The 3,909-nt window shown below is 38.3% G+C and overlaps 1 non-coding gene across 1 annotated transcript; it reads left to right on the top strand.

Annotated features, from left to right (window-relative positions):
- The first annotated feature begins 3,402 nt into the window (after positions 1-3,402).
- On the top strand, positions 3,403-3,520 carry TRNAL-CAA (transfer RNA leucine (anticodon CAA)). Its single transcript has 2 exons — positions 3,403-3,440; positions 3,475-3,520. It is a non-coding gene; the product is annotated as a tRNA-Leu (tRNA).
- The last annotated feature ends 389 nt before the right edge of the window (positions 3,521-3,909 follow it).

Below are 3,909 nucleotides of genomic sequence, written 5' to 3'. Positions count from 1 at the left end.
AACTCACATCTCATTAAACTCACGTTTAAAACATTTTAATTCATAGAATTCATTTTAATTCACAGCGATTTGCAGCAGTTAGGGATACGTAAATTTCGTATTTTCGAAATAACCGCGATAAATGCGAAATTCACGAAATAAATGCAATAAATGCGAAATTTGCCAATTTTGACAAATAAATATTGCAAAAATTTGAATTTTTACTACTTGTCTACATAATTTAAATTTCATCGTTAATTCTTCCGTGTGTTTCCAAGCTATAATTGGCACCTTAAAAGAATACGGAAAAAATAAAGCCGGGTTTTCCTAGGAATAGGTTTGTTGCGCAGCGTGAACCGAATTAGACTATTTCGCGCCAACAGAAACGTGTTACATAATCACGCTACGCGTTTGTGTTTTCCTAGCGAGCCGCATCAGATCAGGGAGGCTATGTAAAGTATAGAATGAAGAGAATATCGGCAAAACCACGGCGCACGAAGCATTTGACTCCTCCAGAAGCAGTCGGCCAATCACGCCCGACGTAAAGCGCTGTCGTGAGCCGTATTGCACTCTGTAGGAAAACAGTAATACTGCTTTTTCTTATTGGTGAGTGGACGGCGTGTCGCGCTGGGCGAATCACGTTGCGCGCGGCACAGGAAACGTGCTCCTAGGAAAACCCGGCTTAAAGGATCTAGTATCAGACTCCGCGCGTTACGTGACTGCGTGCTACAAATTATTAATAACACTTCTTGGTGACAACATTTTGCATTACCAGTGCTGGGCGCATAAAGTGAATCTTGTGGGTGACGCATTCATTAAAGAATTCAAAGAATTTAATTCTGTCGTGGCCAAGACGAAGATATGCTTTTTGTTGCACTCAAGAAAAATGAGCAGTGAGTATTTAAGCCAGCGGTTCTTAACCTTTTTTGACTCGCGGAGACCTTTTTAGCAAAAGAATTCTGTGGCGAAGCCCCGTAGGCCCATTTCTTAATTATTCATCAAAGTTACTGATTTATTTTTACTATTTGAAAATATTTATATATATATTTTTTTAATTTTACTGTTTTTTTATTTTCCTCAAGCGGAGGAGCCCCAAGGGCTCCGCGGAGCACCGGTTGAGAACCGCTGATTTAAGCTATCAAAAAGTATCACTGCAGTAAGTGGGCTATTACTGGCAGCAAAATTCTTCCCGGCGCCTGTGGTAACTAGGCAGAATTCGTGGTTCAAAGGTGTCATTAATGTTTCCTTTATAATCACTTTATAACGAACGCCAAGAGAACGGAGGAATCACTTCGTTAAAACGAAATTTCGTTATAAAGGAATTTCAGGTTACCTAGCATTGTTCCCGTGTAAACTTATTTGGGGGGATTAGAAACGCGTTCGTTAAAACGAGATTTAGTGAGAAAATGACCTTGCAGTTGCAGAATATTTTGAAGTTAAATATACACAGTACTTGAAAAAGTTCAGTCTTGTGATGATTTAAAAAATTTTTTTTTATCGTGTCTCCTTTTCCTGACGAATGAAGTTTCTTCGCTGCCAAATCTCGCCATCTTTGCAGCATCATTATGTCGATTCCTGTAGATTCTTCTTGTTGTTTAATGTATTTAATTGCAGTTTCTAGAGCCTTAACTCATCACCTCCTGGAGATAGAAGGCCTCTGCACTGTTTGCCATAAACGTCATTCAGACTACCTAGCAAGTTTGCCACATTTTGAAACACAGCATCCCTATTTCCTTTCTTCTTCTTATTTTGGCGTAGAATCTCCTGATTGGCCCACAAATACCGCGTAGTGATTGGATGTGGGGCATAGAAATCGCCAATTCTGAGCCCGATCATTTCTTTTCCTCACAACGATGATACTGGCACGAGCAGGGAATTTTTTTCCCTGAATATTCTGAGGGAAAATGGACTGCTTACTGACGTCACAAGCTGAGTGCGGAGGCCTTCTATCTCTAGGAGGTTCTGCTTAACTCCGTTCGTTATGTGAAATTCTAAAAGCTCAACAGTTGGCGCTTGATATATTTTTTTTTTGCGGTGGGGGGGGGGGGGGACGTCGGATAATACGGAAGGCCGGATAAACGGGACTCTACTGCATGTCGATATACACAACAAAAACGGAATCGATGAACGGCATGGGTATTCTGCTGAAGACACAGCAGCAGAAAAGAGTTAAAAATAAATTGAACTTACACATGGCATCCAACCAGTGTCGTCTTCGTGCACGGGTTCGACCGAGCACGGCCCAGAAACCTCAAGTGCAGAGGGGCCTCATGGAAATGAGATCTGGTTCAAATTATTGAGAGTAAGCATTTCTGACAAGGTAGGCGGAGGGGCCTCAGAACAATCATTTTAGTCAAGGGCCTATGATATGCTATTTTTTTAAATATATTTTTTTTAATTTTTATTTTTTGTGGAAAAATTGAAATTTTTTGTGGAAAAATTGAATTTTTTTGTGAATAAATACGAAATTTCTGACCTGAATTATTTTTTTTTTGCGAATAAATGCGAAATTTATGATTTTTTATTATTTTGCGAAATTTACGTATCCGTAGCAGTAGTGCGTCCTTTCCCTACCATTGGCGACTTTTCTGTAATATTAGCAGAGAGAGTTTGCAACTTGCTTACTTTTGGCATCATTTTTGGCGATAATCGACGACGTCCCGTATTTTACAGAATTTGGAAGCCCGATGTCCCGTATTTTTCTCAGTTACAGTGGCCAGCCTACTTGATGTAAACCTATCGTACCTCTGAACAAGGACACCAACACTAGGCTGACCATATTTCCTCGAAAGAAATACGAGAAATTGGGATTGAAAATACGGGATATAGCCAATTATCGCCAAATATGACGCCAAAAGTGAACAAAGTTACCCAATAGAAATTACGTAAAAATCAAAATGGCGGGAAAATGAAGCATTACTGCAAATTGCAGTGGATTTAAATGAATTCCACGAAATAAAACGTTCACCAAGACAAATGTGAGAGATTAATATTCTTATTTATAAAATTGTAATTATCATAATATAATTTATGAGTGGGAAAATAATTTCATTCTTTGACTTCAATAAAGAATAAAAATTCAAGTAAGGCTCGCGTAAAAAACGGTAAAAACCGGGACACTTTTGCCAAAAAGTCGGGACAGCCAGAAGAATAGAAAATACCGGGACTATCCCAGGAAATATGGGACGTATGGTCACGCTATTAAAAACGAACAGGCAACGCTTGCGTCATTCACAAAAAATAAACATATATACTCTTCCGGGGCTTTCGTAATTTTTTCCGTGTTACTTCTTCGTGGGTAAGAAGAGAAAAACGAACATCACGAAGGCCCGACCCTTCCAAGGAAGATTACTATATTGTGCGAATTCATAAAAAAAAAATAATGGTGCCTTTAGAAAGTTAAATAAGTCATTTATTGGACATGTCAGGGTGGCCGAGCGGTCTAAGGCGCCAGACTCAAGGTGTAACCTTCTCCGTTGTACGGAGCTGTGAGAATTCTGGTCCACTAATGTGGGCGTGGGTTCGAATCCCACCTCTGACAAATGTTTTTTTTTTTTTTTTTCAAATCATTGTAAGATTCTCGTTACGCCATCTCTGACCTGAAAACACTACAGAAAACCAATAATAATAATTAGAGAACGTATTATATACATTTAATAAAGTGATGAAATATGTTCTGAAAATATGTGCTTGAAAATGCTAAAATATGCCAAAATATGTGCTTGTAAAATGCTGAAATATGCCAAAATATTTACTTCAAAAGCGCCAAAATAGGTACCAAAAAATGCCGAAATGTGCATTCAAATATCCTGAATAAATTTTCATAAAGTCAAAAACGTCGCTTTTTTTATGAAAAAAGTTATATAATTTTTTCAAGTTAAAGTCACCAATATTAGTAAAAATGAAGTCACTGTATATCAGTAGCCAGAA

Source organism: Pholcus phalangioides, unplaced genomic scaffold (assembly GCF_987345545.1).
Source record: "Pholcus phalangioides strain wild (caught in Gottingen) unplaced genomic scaffold, Ppha-v1.0 ptg000010l_1, whole genome shotgun sequence".
NCBI lineage: Eukaryota > Metazoa > Arthropoda > Arachnida > Araneae > Pholcidae > Pholcus > Pholcus phalangioides.
Note: the sequence above shows the minus strand (reverse complement) of the source record. Positions and strands in the feature narration are given on the sequence as shown.